At 41.1% G+C, this 14,829-nt stretch overlaps 1 protein-coding gene across 1 annotated transcript in view; it reads right to left on the bottom strand.

Annotated features, from left to right (window-relative positions):
* Window positions 1–14,829, bottom strand: part of AHCYL2 (adenosylhomocysteinase like 2) — a gene marked incomplete at its 5' end in the record, with an annotated part of 164,561 nt that overhangs the window by 135,927 nt on the left and 13,805 nt on the right. The gene's annotated exons all lie outside the window — the stretch shown is intronic.

Genomic DNA, 14,829 nt, shown 5'->3' with positions numbered 1-14,829 from the left:
ATAAGTTCATGTGCTTTGAGATAATCTTTGGTAAATAAAGACTAATTTAAAATTTTTGATTTAATAAAAATCTTCAGTTGTCACCATTAAATAAAATACAGACTTATAGTATTTTTCTGCCTACCTTTATTAATCCACAAGCTTATGTTGCCTCTACTAACCCAAGAACAAAATGTAAAATGAAAATTAATTTCTTAATGTATGTTAAGCACAGCAGTAAAAAAGAAAAAAAAAAGAAAAAAAAGAAAAAACCCAACAACAACTATATGTTTAACTTTTTAGATTCTTTGCTTTTGATGTTTTTGGATACTTAACTGATCTGTCAACAAGAAAAAAATCACTTACAATGATGCTTTCTTTAATGTCAATTATATTGTGTTTAAAAATCAATAGTTTTAACATTAAAATAGGCATAATTGTTAAAAACAATTAAATAGATGTGAGATAAAAGGTTTTTTTAAATATATTTTTATTGATTTCAGAGAGGAAGGGAGAGGGAGAGAGAGATAGAAACATCAATGATGAGAGAGAACCACTGATCAGCTGCCTCCTGCACACTCCCCACTGGGGATCGAGCCCGCAACCCCGGCAAGTGCCCTTGACCGGAATCGAACATGGGACCCTTCAGTCCATAGGCCAATACTCTATCCACTAAGCCAAACCAGCTAGGGCAAGATAAAAGTTTTTAAGTGAATTTTCAACAGTAACTGTTTTATAATATGTTAACTTAAAAAGTTTCCAAAATTTTTGATAACTTGAAAACTTAAAGCTATACTAAGTTAAATGATGGATAATCATTGAATATCTAGATCTAGCTCCAAATAAGATAAAATACTAAAATATTAATTGCTGAATATAAGTTAATCTACTCTGGCTTAATTTTTACATAAAGTCAAAAGATATTTAGATCTCTTAGTAAACATGTCCTTTATACAGTGAAAAATTGTACTGTGAGGAAACAGCAAAACTTTATACTTATATAAAAAGGTGAGATGAGCCCTAACTGGTTTGGCTCAGTGGATAGAGCGTTGGCCTGCAGACTCAAGGGTCCCAGGTTCGATTCCGGTCAAGGGCATGTACGTTGGCTGCGGGCACATCCCCCAGTAGGGGGCATGCTGGAGGCAGCTGAATCGATGTTTCTCTCTCATAGATGTTTCTAACTCTCTATCCCTCTCCCTTCCTCTCTGTAAAAAATCAATAAAATATATTAAAAAACAAAGTGAGATGGCATATTCATAAAATTTGCTAATCTGCTACAGAATGTTGGTATCTAACAGGCAAGTCACCATTATCTACTGCCTAATTTCCTCACTAAAGAAAAGGTTACTAATGTTTAAAATGAATTACAGTGAATTATAATGAATTACAGTGGGGCCTTGACTTATGAGTGTCCCGACTAATGAGTTTTTTGAGATACCAGCTGTCTCTCGGCTGATTTTTTGCATTGAGTTGATAGATCGGTCTCGGAATGAATTAAACTCGTACATCAAGGAAGGCCCCACTGTATATGTAAATGAAACTAATAGAATAATAAGAGGTAAAAAAAAAATACCTCTGTATGCAAAGTATGCAAACTAAGATGTATTTTCTTTTGAATCCTCACCCAAGGACATGCTTAGAGGGAGAGAGAAACATCTATGGGTTGCCTTACATACCTGCCCATTGACAGGGGATCACACCTAAAATGTGTTTCTCATAAGGAAAGATAGAGGGATGAATGATGTGTTTGTTAGGGAAAGAGAGCAATTTTGTCTTAAAGTAGAAAGACTGGTTGTTCTAGCATAAGAAAGATGAACTATGGATATTTTAAAACGTTGTAGAAGATTTGTGGAAAAGGAATTTACATGTGCTCAAACTGCTAACTTTAAAAGGATTTATTTACAAGCTAAAAGAAAATCTTGCTAGGAAACAAAGACTGTGTATCTTATCAAAATAATTTCCTGTACTCCATGTTGTGTCTATCATGTCTTTGATTATTTAAAAAACAAAAAATCCCGAGTCTTCCCAGTATTGAAGGAGCTAAGGTTGTTTTTGTTTTGTTTGTGTTTGTTTTTACAGCTATGTTACTTCTTAGATTTGTCTTTAAAATCTTTTACTATCACTTTGGTTAAATGATTAAGTTTTGTTTCATAGTAACCTCTGACCCTATTTAATCAAATGTTCATTTTTGACTAACTTCCTAAAATCAAATTCTAAAATGAAGTCTTTTTGACCTTGAACTAACTTGAGAGTTCCCAGAAGGCCATTGGTAAAGATCAAAGAATTTGTTCTTTTACCTTATAAAGAGAAATGTTAATAATAATTCCGTTTATTTGGTATATTAAATTATATGGAAAAAACTGTCAAATAAACGGTTATATTTTTATGGGTGAATGTTAATATAGGTATTCCAGAAACTGTATGAGGTTCACAGAAATTTGTCAATACCTTCATTATTTGATTATTATGTTAAAATCTTGTGTGCCACAGAAATAACCAAATTTCCTTATCAAATGAACGCTCATCAGATCTTTAATCTCAATCATTTTAGTCTTTTGTCATCCACAGATAGTTTCTGTTTTACTCTTATTCTTCTCAGTTAATGTTTGAAACTGACCACCCAAGATCAAGCAGAAGAATTAATTCCATGGGACCGAATGCACTGATGAAGAAGGATTATGATTTTTTTATGGCCTTCTTGTTTGAAATGTTGTTGGTTTCTTAATGTTCTATTTTCCAGCTATAAGGAACTCCTTTCTTTTTCTTTTAAGCTATCTATATCTTACAGCATTTCAATAGATTATACCTTGGTAAACAAAAATGAAACATTTATCTTTTCTCCCTGCCTGATCCCTCCAAAATTTGGAAGCTCTTAAGTGTTCTTATTTTCATGAGAATGTATTTATTTTATTTTATCACCCGAGGATATGTTTAGAGAGAGGAGGGGGGGGAAGGAAGGGGACTGAGGTGGGGGGCAGAGAGAGAGGGAGAGAAACATCAATCGGATGCCTCCCATTTGCGCCCTGACCAGGAATCAAACCTGCAACCTTTTGGTGTACGCTCCAACCAACTGGCCAGGACAGAAATATAGTTATTTTAGTAAGTTCCGTAGGAATAAGAATCTGTTCTCCTTGCCTGGGCTGGTGTGGTTCAGTTGGTTGGACATGGTCTTGTGCACCAAAGGGTTGCTAGTTCAAGCCCAGTCAGGGCAAATGCCCAGCTTGATCCCCAGTAGGGGGCGTGCAGGAGGCAGTCAATCAATGTTTCTCTCTCATCAATGTTTCTCTCTCTCCCTCTCCCTCTCCCTCTCCCTTCCACTCTCTCTAAAAATGTATAAAAACATTTAAAAATAAATAAAATCAAGCAAACTTTAAAAGGCCTGTGTGGTCAATTATCATTCTTGGTGCACTTACGTAAAAAATCAGGCCAACCTTACTCTGGTTATCTTTGTTCAACAAGGGGGACGACTACAGAGAGAAATTTTTATGTTTCAATGGAAAACCCTAGTACACACCTGTGGGTTCTCAATTCTAGTTTCCTCCAATATCTGGCTACCACTCTACAAACTAACATTCCCAATTTTTCACCTCGCTCCTGACTTGGTATCACTAACAACTAAAACTGCCCTTTTCCTAAAACTCTGAAAGCTAAAGAGAAACTTGACGTAAATCTCAAGGAAATCGCCACAACAGATCAGACATGGACAATTTTGTGTCTGCTGCTATGTGGGCCACTAAGAAAGTTGACTGGAACAGCCAATGCCATCACCAGAGACATTCAAACTGAAAACCAGAAAATTCATTAGATTGTCACTGCCTATCCTCCCTCCACCATCTAAAAAAGATGCTTTGAGGCTAATATCTAGGAAATCTTGACTAACTGCTCTCTGGACTAAAAAAAAACCTGTGTTTATAGTTTGTACTAACCATTAACTTCTGTTTTTATACAAATGTCCTTCATTAAATGCCTGATTGCTCACACCATCTAGAGGCCTAATCAGGTTTGTGCCCTACTCCCACTGCCTCCTGAGACACAATTGTTTAATGAGACTGCCTTATTCCCAGGACTGAGACACTAGCTCAATGGATTATGGAACAATCTACCAACTCAGTTTCTGGACTGTGAAATTTCCTAGGGGAAAGTTTCAAATGAGGGAATTATGTGGTTCAGATACCTAACCCAAAATATAGTGCACTGGCATATTGACTATTTTAAGCTAAAGGAATTTAAAAAATGGCAAGTGCATGAAGGACTCTCTGACCTCTTTTCCCCTGAAACAGGTCATAAGATCCTCATGTGAAAGGTGTTCTCCTTACATGTGGAAGAGAGGAGCATTCTTTTCTCTAAAGACTAAGGGACCTAAGAAGAATCCTAAGGAATAGGCTTGCTAAGTTTTCCCCAGTTTACTACCCTTAGCTCATACTATTTTGTCCTATCACATTTTCCCATGACGTTCCACTCCTCATCAAACCTAGTATAAAAACACCCAGGTATAACTATTTCTTTAGTCTTCATTTCCTTATGAATGCTCCCTTGTTACATAAAACTTACACTGAATAAATCTATAAATCACAACTAACAAATGCTGATTCTTCTTCAAAGAAAAAGATTTAGGAATAAATTGCCATTTTACTAAAAAGATAGGCACTTTCTATTTCTATTTACAGGACCCTACTCAGCAATCCTAGGAGGGTAGCAGGAAAAAGAATTTTCTTCCCCGACCTTAACAAGCAGTAAGAGAAAAACAGATGAATTAAATTATGGACTAATACGGTCACTGAAGCACAAGGACAGAGAATAAGGCTGAGAGCCAAAAATTTCAGCTCAACCCCTAATGAGCAAGTTCTAACAGTCCTCCATGTTAGCAAGGTCCTAGACAACAAAGCAGACAGAAAATGGAGACAAGCTCTCAAAAGTCAACTATGAATTCTTTATTCAATACCACCCAAATGAGCTGCTAAAATCAATGGATTTGTTAACCAATCACAACTAACAAATGCTGACTTTTCTTCAAAAAAAAAAAAAAAAGATTTAGGAATAAACTGCCATTTTACTAAAAAGATATGAACTTTCTATTTGATAATTATAACCAACCCTTTCTGATCATTGGTTATCTCAAAGCATTATATTTAATTATTAAAGCAGATTCCTACAAAATTGCCCAAATCAGTCACATCCGTATAGGCCTAAAATCTCTCAGAAATGACATGAAAATAGTTTGACTAATTGGCAGAAGCACAGCACAAATTTATTGATTCTACCAAACTATAAAGGAAAAGAAGCCTTTAAATTTTTAAAATGTAACCCAGCCGGTGTGGTTCAATGGTTGAGCGTCGACCTATGAACCAAGAGGTCACAGTTCAATTCCCAGTCAGGGCCCATGCCCAGGTTGTGGGCTCAATCCCCAGTGTAGAGTGTGCAGGAAGCAGCCGGTCAATGATTCTCTCTCATCATTGATGTTTCTATCTCTTTCTCCCTCTCCCTTCCTCTCTGAAATAAAAAAATATATATTTAAAAATAATGAAAAATAAATAAATTTTAAATGTATATATGTAAGAGAATAATAATAAATTTGGTAATATTTAGCTTAATTACTAAGAGGAAACTAGGAAAATTTTTCCATTTAAGCTAAATAGACAACAATCCATACTCTGAAATGCTCTGAAGATTTAGAGAATGAAAATTCACCTAAAGCCAAGTTAATTTATACTAGTCACTCCTCTTTACGTATCACAAAACAGACTGATTTATTTCTTTCAAAACCCTTACTATCTGCCAGATGCTAACAATACACTAAGAAATAGTCTCAGCCCTTGTAGTTTACAGTCTAAGGGATAAGACAGTAATTTGAAATATCATACACACACACACACACACACACTTATTAATCAAGATACCTAAACCTGTGTCCCCATCCACAAGGAGAAGAATGCTACCTGTAGCTCTTATTGGAATAGATGAAACAACAGGTTTGGACTATAAAATGAACTATACCTATAAGCCATAGATGTTGTTTACTTTACACACAAACACATAGTTTACTTTAAAGAGATAATATCACAGAATCTCTCCCCACAGATATGAAAACCATAATGAACTTTAAAACAGCATCAGGGGATATAAATGCTTCATTTTGGGGGAGTTCACAATATGAATATCCTAGAATTTAAAAATAACAAGCATCCTATGAACTGTCAATTTATAGTACTGATTAAAAACTAATTCAAAGTAGAAACTTAAAGAATATCAGGTTGCCTGATTCTACAAGAGACAAAAGGATTATTACATTTTATAGCTAAGAAATATATGTCAAGCAGGTGACATCCACTAATACATGTCAATTTATCTAGTCCCTTACATCAAAATAAAAAGCTTTTGCACAGCAAAAGAAACCATCAACAAAACAACTAGAAAGCCCACTGCGTGGGAAAACATATTTGCCAATGCCATATCTGATAAGGGCCTAATCTCCAAAATTTATAGGGAACTCATACAACTCAACAAAAGGAAGATAAACAATCCAATCAAAAAACGGGCAAAGGATCTAAATAGACACCTTTCAAAAGAGGACATTCAAAAAGCCAAGAGACATATGAAAACATGCTTAAAGTCACTAATCATCAGAGAGATGCAAATCAAAACAACAATGAGGTACCATCTCACACCTGTCAGGCTGGCTATCATCAACAAATCAACAAACAACAAGTGCTAGAGAGGATGTGGAGAAAAAGGAACACTCGTGCACTGCTGGTGGGAATGCAGACTGGTGCAGCCACTATGGAAGACAGTATGGAGTTTCCTCAAAAAACTAAAAATGGAACTCCCATTTGACCCTGTGATCCCACTTCTAGGAATATATCCCAAGAAACCAGAAATACCAATCAGAAAGGATATATGCACCCATATGTTCATAGCAGCACAATTCACCATAGCTAAGATCTGGGAACAGCCTAAGTGCCCATCAGTAGATGAATGGATTAGAAAACTGTGGTACATCTACACGATGGAATACTATGCTGCAGTAAAAAAGAAGGAACTCTTACCATTTGCAACGGCATGGATGGAACTGGAGAGCATTATGCTAAGTGAAATAAGCCAGTCAATGAAGGAAAAATACCACATGATCTCACTCATTCATGGATAATAAAGACCTTATAAACTTATGAACAATAATAGATAGAGGCAGAGCTGCCTCAAACAGACTGTCAAACTGCAGCGGGAAGGCCGGGGAGGGTTGGGGGGCAGGAGGGAGGGGGGGTAAGAGATCAACCGAAGGACTTGTATGCATGCATATAAGCATAACCAAAGGACATAAGACACTGGGGGGTAGGGGAGGCCAGGGGATTGTCAAGGGCGGGAAAAAAAGGAGTCATAGGTAATACTCTTTGTAATACTTTAAGCAATAAAAAAAAAAAAAACAGTAAAAAAAAAAAAAAAACCCAAAAAAAACCACATAAAAAGATGCTCAATTTTACTCTGAATATAATAAATAGAAATTGAAACTTAAAAAAAAAAAATTTATCTAGTCCCTTAATCTGTCAAAATTAAGACACTATCCTATCTAATAAAAGAGAAACATGGTAATTGGCGTACGACCGCTACCCTTCCCATTGGCTAATCAGGGTGATATGCAAATTAACTGCCAGCCAAGATGGCGGCCGGCAGCCAGGCAGCTTAACTGAACATGAGGCTTGCTTGCTTCAGTGACGGAGGAAACCAACGTTCCCCGCCTGCCTTGCCGGCCTCTGAGCTTGCAGTTTAAGAAACACTGTAACAAATATAGAAGCTAAACAAAACCCCAGAAACTAGCTTTCAGCCGGCTGGGATCTCAGAGCTGGAGCTGATACAGAGTTTCGATTATAGAACCTAAACAAACCAGATACCTACTTTCAGCAGCTGAGGCCTCAGAGCTGGAGCCAAGCCTCAGAGCTAAAGCTGACCCAGAATAAAAAAAAAAAAAAAAAAAAAAAAGGAGCAGTTGGGAGCTTCAGCCCTCAGCCCCTCACCCAGACTGTCCAGGCACCCCAGTGGGGACCCCCCACCCTGAAGGGTGTGTGACCAGCTGCAAACGGCCATCATCCCCTCACCCAGGCTGGCCAGACACCCCAGTGGGGACCCCCACCCTGGTCCAGGACACCCTTCAGGGCAAACCAGCCAGCCCCACCCAGGCCTCTATCCTATATAGTAAAAGGGTAATATGCCTCCCAGCACCAGGATCAGCGTGACAGGGGGCAGCGCCCAAACCCCCTGATCGCCCTGCGGCTCTGTGTGTGACAGAGGGCGGGGCCACAACCTCCCTCTCCGCCCTGCTCTGTTTGTGAGAGGGGAAGATGCCCCAACCTCCTGATCAGTCCTGCTCTGTGCCTGATAGGGGGGAGCTCCCCAACCCCCTGATTGCCCTGTGGCTCTGTGTGTGACAGGGTGCGGCGCCCCAACCCCCCCCCCCCCCCACACACACACACACACACAGGTCCTGCTCTGTGTGTGACAGGGTAGAGCCATAACCTCCCCATCAGCCCTGCCCTGAGTGTGAGAGTGGCGGCGCCCCAACCCCCTGATCAGCCCTGCTCTGTGGGTGATAGAGGGCAGCACCCCAACCCTCCCTCCCCCCACGGGCTCTGCTCTGTGTGTGATGGGGGGCAGCGCCCCAACTCCCTGATCGGCCCTGCTCTGTGCGTGACAGGGGGTGGCGCCGCAACCTCCCCATCGACCCTGCCTTGAGTGTGACAGGGGGCGGTGCCCCAACCCCCCAATCGGCCCTACCCTGAGCCCCTACCCTGAGTGTGACTGAGGGTGGCATTGCAACCTCTCAATCCGCCCTGCTCTGTGAATGACAGAGGGCGGTGCCCCAACTCCACAATCGGCCCTGCTCTGAGCCCGACCAGGGGTTGCACCTAGGGATTGGGCCTGCCCTCTGCCACCCAGGAGCAGGCCTAAGCCAGTAGGGCGTTATCTCCCGAGGGGTCCCAGACTGCGATAGGGCACAGGCCAGGCTGAGGGACCCCCCTTCCGCCCCGAGTGCACAAATTTTTGTGCACCGGGCCTCTAGTCATGGTGAAATGCAAATTAAAAAAGACTGACAAGGCCAAGTATTGGCAAGGATGTAGAGAAACTGAAACACTAATATTGCTGGGGGAATGGAACATACACTTTGGAAAAGATTGCCCTTTTCTTATAAAGTTAAATGACACACTCATCGATATCTGTCCAAGATAAGTTAAAACATATACCCACACAAAGACTTACCATAACCATGATTGTTCATACCAGCATTATTCAAAATAGTCAACTTGAAAACAATCCAAATGTCCATCAACTGATAAATAAAAAGTGGTACAGCCATACAATGAAATGCCATTCAGTAATTAAAAGGAAAAACTACTGATACATAAATGGACATCAAAAACAATGGCACACGTAAACTAATCACTAAAATTCTGCAGCACACCAAAAAATACATTTTTTACCAATCAGACAAAAAAAATAGGTATAATTCTGATTCATTCACACTGGGTGGCCATTGTTGTGTTGGCTGCTGTCATTTTTTAAGATATGTTTTTATTGATTTTAGAGAGAGAGGAAGGGAAAGAAAGACAGAAACATTAATAAGAGAGAGACATAATGCCCCCCACTGGGATCGAGCCTAAAACCTGGGCATGTGCCCTGACTGAGAATCCAACCAGTGACCCCTTGGTGCATGGGTCAATGCTTAACCTCTGAGCCACACTGGCTGGGTGGCTGTTGTCATTTTTTTTTATTTGACAATCTAAGGGAAAAGAGGTCAGTGCCCCTGACTAAATAGTCAGGTATTGCATGTTCTAAAAATTCTTGTGAGCACACAGGTTGAAAATCACTGTGATAAGTGAACAACTCAGACACAAAAGACCATATATTGCATAATTCATTTACATGAAATTTCCAGAAAAAGCAAATCTATAGTGAAAAAAAGAAAATCAGTGACTACTAGGGGAAGAGAATGGGAGCAGGGATTGACTGCAAATGGGCAAAGGAGATTTTTGGGGGAAATAGAACTGTTTTTAAGATAGCTACCATAATTAATTAATTAGTAACAAGTGATGTTGAGGATTAGAACACTTGTACATTGCTAGGAGAAATGTAAAATAGTGTAGCTGCTAATGGGAAAAATTTTTTTTTACTTATTGTTGAATAATGTTGGCTTAGCAGGTGGTCTTATTTTGTTTCTCTTTTATGAAACCTCAGATTAGAGAGGCAAGAAAATCATTTTGGGGTTTTGTGGAAGGGTAGAAATTTATTAAAAAATGTGTTGTACATCATGACTAATGTGGCTCAGTGTTTAGAGTGTCAGCCAGCACACCAAAGGGTCTCAGGTTCAATTTCTGGTCAAGGACACGTACCTGGGTTGCAGGTTCCATCCCGACCCAGGTTGGGGGCACATGTGGAAGGCAACCAATCAATGTGCCTCTCTCACATCATGTTTCTCTCTCTCTCCCTCTCTCTCTCTCTTTTTCTCCCTCTTGCACCCTTCCTGCTTCCACTCTCTCTAAAAATCAATGGAAAAAATATCCTCAGTGAGGATTAACAACAGCAAAAACTTATTGTAAGACTTGTAATAAAATACTTGATGGACACATAGACATAGAAACATAGACAGCCCAGATGGTATGGCTCAGTGGCTGAGCATCGACCCATGCACCATGAGGTCACCAGTTCCCTATCAGGGCACATGCCCTGGTTTCTGGCTCAATCCCCAGTGGGAGGCATACAGGAGGCATCCCTTCAATGTTGATGTTTCTTTCTCGTCTATGTTTCTCTCTTTCTCCCTTCCTCTCTCTCTAATAAAAACATATTTAAGAAAAACAAACACAGGCACAGATGTACAAAGACAAACACACAGAGATTCCCCACATGCAACAGAACTCCTGAAGACCTCTACCCAGATCCTTCCCACACACAAAGACACACACGCACAGAGAGAACCCCATACGTCTCCACAGAATCTTCTATGTGTACCCACAGAGATACCCCACACAGACCCATATATACTCTGAGGCCCATCCCTCCGACAAAAACATAGAGCCTCCGGAAGAGAGAGAGAGAGAGAGAGAGAGAGAGAGAGAGAGAGACCGACTGACCCAATAGGTAATGCTTAAAACTCAGATTTTTATGGGACTTGAGCAGTGTTCTCCATAGTTATTTTGAGAAGGGACAAGTCTCTAAGGTACTTTTAACTGAGCCAGAAAATAAAGAAAAAACAGACTGGTTGCCATTGGATCTGCAAAACAGTGAATGCTACAAAGCCAGTTTTTATTTGAATTCATGTTTCTGGAACCACTCGTTCCTGGGCATCATTTTCTGTTTGATGTACTCATCATGCTTAGATAAAAAGTCAGTCTCCTCTTTCTTTCAGGAGCTTTCATCCTTCATTGCTGGTTAAGCCAAGTTCCATGCTTAGATCTCCTTGGCACTAACGAACACACTTGATGCTATCTGAGTCACATAAATCTGCCCAAGATTAGCAGGTCCAGAAACACTGCACCTATGTGGAGGACTCATACTGAGTCCTCTGTGGGCGTGGGGGACTAAAGAATGTAGGGTGGAGCCCTAACCGATTTGGCTCAGTGGATAGAGCGTCGACCTGTAGACTGAAGGGTCCCAGGTTCGATTCCGGTCAGGGGCATGTACCTTGGTTGTGGGCACATCCCAGTAGGGGGTGTGCAGGAGGCAGCTGATTGATGTTTCTCTCTCATCAATGTTTCTAACTCTCTATCCCTCTCCCTTCCTCTCTGTAAAAAATCAATAAAATATATATTTAAAAAAAGAATGTAGGGTGGAGAGGAAAAATTGTGTTAAAACTAGAAAGAGATGTAATTTGGGGTTTTTTACTTATTGGGTAGTTCATGGTATAAGTTTGCATAGAGACTCGGTAATAATTTAGGTGCAAGTTAAAAGATTTTAAAACTACACTGATGTAGGTGGGGATGGCACATTGATTGTGTTGGTTGATAGAGAGATCACTGGTATCCACATAGCCACATAGCCAGGTTTTTTAGTGCCTCAGGCAGCGTTGTTTTTTTTGGGGGGGGGGGGGTTGTTGTTTTTTTTTTAGAAATATCTTGTTAGGGCACAGAAGATTCCACCTTATAGTATGCTTGTACCTAAATTCTTGAAAGTTTCTATCACACTGAGTGAATTAGGCACCAGAGATACATTAGTATAATAGTTTTACAAATACAGGTCCCCAAAAGCATTAAACCTGTTTAAAAAAAATGTTTTCCCAAGTACATGGAAGAGTCCTGAGAGAATTGTACTCACTGCCCAATTTAACAAATGTTAACATTTTGTATAATTTTTTGTAGATATTTTTAAAGAAATGAAACATCCTATATAATAAAATCCTAATATGCAAATTGACCAAATGGTGGAACAACTGGTCACTATGATGCACACTGACCACCAGGGGGAAGACACTCAATGCAGGAGCTGCCCCCTGGTGGTCACTGCACTCCCACAGGGCGAGCGCCGTTCAGCTAGAAGTCGGGCTCACAACTGGCCAGCACAGGGGCAGTGGCGGGAGCCTCTCCTGCCTCCACAGCAGTGCTAAGGACCGGCAGGCGGACATCCCCCGAGGAGTCTCGGACTGCGAGATGGTGCAGGGGGGACCCCCTTACCCCCCACCCCAGTGCACAAATGTCATGCACCGGGTGTCCAGTTGTAGAGTTGTAGATAAAATTGAAGATCCTTTTGTACTCCTTCTCTATTTATTAACCTTCATACTTTCCCTCCCACCACAGAGGTAACTTCTGTCCAAACTTTGCTGTTTACAATTCCCCTTCATTTTTAAAATACTTTTGCTACATATTGTTCATCAGTACCAACTGTATATCAACAAACATTATGCAGCACTGTTTTGTATGTTTATAAATATAATATAAATTATGGTATAGAGTAGATAGTATTCTGCAGCCTGCTTTTTTCATTCTTCTTTAGAGTTTTTTTGTTTTCTGTTTTTGTAATCCTCACCTGAGGGTATTTTCCCCTTGATATTTTAGAGAGTGGAAGTGAGAGGGAAAGACTGAGAGAAATATTGATGTGAGCGAAACACATCAATTGGTTGCCTCCTGCACACGCCCCTACCAGGGCCGGGGTGGGGAAGAGCCTGCAACCAAGGTATGTGCCCTTGACCAGAATCGAACTCAAGACACTTCCGAAGGCTGACCTTCTATCCACTGAGCCAAACTGGTTAGGGCTTTACTTTTGAGTTTTAACCAGTCTGAACACATGTAGATTTTCTAATTGGCTCATTTTAACTTCTGTGAGGTACTTCATTATATGAATACTAGAGGCCTGATGCACGAAATTTGTGCAAGGGGCTCAGCCCCAGCTGCCTCGGCCCTCGCAGCCCCAGCTTCGTCCAGAAGGTTGTCTGGACAGTAGTTCTGCTGTTCGGCTGTTTGGTCGATTTGCATATTACACTTGTATTATTATAGAGACCATAGTTTACCCATTGCCACATGTGCACCAACCTGGATCGGGATAGAACCTGCAACCCAGGAACTTGCCCTTGACCAGAAATTGAACCTCAGACCCTTTGGTGTGCTGGCTGACATTCTAAGCACTGAGCCACATCAGTCATGAGTTATGATAAATTTTATTATAAATTTCTACCCTACCACAAAACCCCAAAATGATTTTCTTGCCTCTCTACTCTGAGGTTTCATAAAAGAGAAACAAAATAAGACCACCTGCTAAGCCAAAACTATTCAACAACTAGAGGCCGGGCAGATGAAATTCGTGCATGGGTAGGGTCCCTAGGCCTGGCCTGCAATCAGGGCTGATCTTCCCCAGCTGCTGGCAGCTGGCCCTGCCTCGGGGCGGGCAACTCACGGGGCAATCGGGGCCTAGGCTCTGCCCAAGTCCGCAGCCACCTAGCCCCAGTTCCTGGTTCCCCATCGGGCCTGCCATCCGGGGGAGGGGCCAAGAGGTTGGCTGTTCCAACCCGCTCGCAGGTCACACCCGCCACTGCCACCAGTTACCCTCTGTGTGTGGGACAACTGGCAAGGCAATCGGGGCCCCAGCGCCATCAGCATCCGCTGCCACCCACCCCTGGTTCCCTGTTCCCCATTGGGCAATCAGGGCCTGCGGGCTGGGGCAGCTCCTGTGTTGAGCGTTTGCCTCCTGGTGGTCAGTGCGCGTCATAGCGACCAGTCATTCCACCATTTGGTCGATTTGCATATTAGCCTTAAATAGGATAAGTAAACAAAACTGAGGCTGCACCTGGCTGGTGTGGCTCAGTGGTTGAGTATTGATCCATGAACCAGGAGGTCATGGTTTGATTTCTAGTCAGTGCACATGCTGAGGTTGCAGGCTTGACCCCTGGTAGGAGACATGAGCTGATCAAGATTCTCTCTCTATCTTCCTCTCCCTTTCTCTCTGAAATCAATAAAAATATCTTTTTTTAATTGAGGTTCCAGTGGGTATAAACTAGTCTAGAATCAGAGTTGCCTCTGATTGTACATTTATAACAAGCTCCGGGATGATGCCAATGCTTCTGGTATGGAGCAGTGTGAGTAGCAAGGATCTAAAACAGTGGTTCTCAACCTTCTGGCCCTTTAAATACAGTTCTTCATGTTGTGACCCAACCATAACATTATTTTCTTTGCTACTTCATAACTGTAATGTTGCTACTGTTATGAATCATAATAATGTAAATATCTGATATGCAGGATGATTCTTAGGCGACCCCTGTGAAAGGGTCGTTCGACCTCCAAAGGGGTCGCAACCCACAGGTTGAGAACCGCTGATCTAAAAGATTCCAAACTTGCCCTAACCAGTTTGGCTCCATGGATAGAGTGTTCGTTGACTCTCAGA

The sequence above is a fragment of the Myotis nattereri genome (assembly GCF_964212035.1).
Source record: "Myotis nattereri genome assembly, chromosome: 11".
Lineage (NCBI taxonomy): Eukaryota > Metazoa > Chordata > Mammalia > Chiroptera > Vespertilionidae > Myotis > Myotis nattereri.
This window is presented reverse-complemented; position numbering and strand designations above follow the sequence as displayed.